The following is a 1,135-nucleotide window of genomic DNA, read 5'->3' on the forward strand; positions in this document are numbered from 1 at the left end:
CCTTATTGCGGCCTTTCAGTACTTAAAGGGGGCCTACAGGAAAGATGGGAAGGGACTCTTTATCACTGACCGTAGTGATAGAATAAGGGGTAATGGTTTTAAACTGGAAAAGGGTAGATTTAGATTAGATATTGGGAAGAAATTATTTACTGTGAAGGTGGTGAGGCACGGGAACAGGTTGCCCAGAGAAGCCATAGATGCTCCATCCCTGGAAGTGTTGAAGGCCAGGTTGGATGGGGCTTTGAGCAACCTGGTCTAGTGGAAGGTGTCCCTGCCCATGGCAGAGGGGTTGGAACTAGATGATCTTTAAGGTCCCTGCCAACCCAAACCATTCTGTGATTCTATGATTCTATGAAGCATCAGCCTGGCTTTTGGGAGCTCTTTCTGAGTTGCAGCCCTTTGTCCCTGCCTCTGGTTTATCCTGTCAAGATGTCACAGCTCGTCAAGCTAATAGGGCTCTGCTGAGTTTATGTAATGGAAAACACTCAGAGGAAATGCACCTTTTTCACCATAATGTCAGCTTTCCAATGGCAAGTTTGTTTCATTTCATTTAAAATAAAACCATGCAGATGATTGACATTGTTCCCTCTGCAATGGGTGCTTCTCCATTAATCTACCTGGAAGGTTGCTAAGGGGAATTTTTCATGCACGGTTGCACCTAGATATTTGGTATGTCGTACCAAATTCATTAAAATGGCACCATATGTTTCTCCAACATGTTCCTAAAAGCAGAGCCTCTTAAAGCCTTTAGGAGAATTTCGTATTTCAACAAATGCTTACTTTTTTTTTTCCCCAAGGAAAATATTTGACACAATGAGTGCAGGTGTCCTTTCCTCTCCACCTTCCCTCCAAAACTGGGGTAGCGTTGCTGAATTGCAGCCTTGCAGACCTGAGACCCAGTTACATGCAGAGCTTCCCGGGGATACGCAGGAGAAAGCTTTTCAGGGAAAACCTCTCTCCGGAATATGGTGGAAACCAAAAGCCCTTCACCAAACTCAGCTTTGGGCGGCGCTGCCCAGGCAGTGCTGTGGAGCTGCCTCTCCTGAGCCCAGCCAGACGGGTTGTACGGAGGTACTGGGGGGTCCCCCGTGCCTTTTGTGGCAGTTGGAGCCGTGCCATTGTGGCAGCTCTCTGC

Source organism: Fulmarus glacialis, unplaced genomic scaffold (assembly GCF_000690835.1).
Source record: "Fulmarus glacialis isolate BGI_N327 unplaced genomic scaffold, ASM69083v1 scaffold17552, whole genome shotgun sequence".
Lineage (NCBI taxonomy): Eukaryota > Metazoa > Chordata > Aves > Procellariiformes > Procellariidae > Fulmarus > Fulmarus glacialis.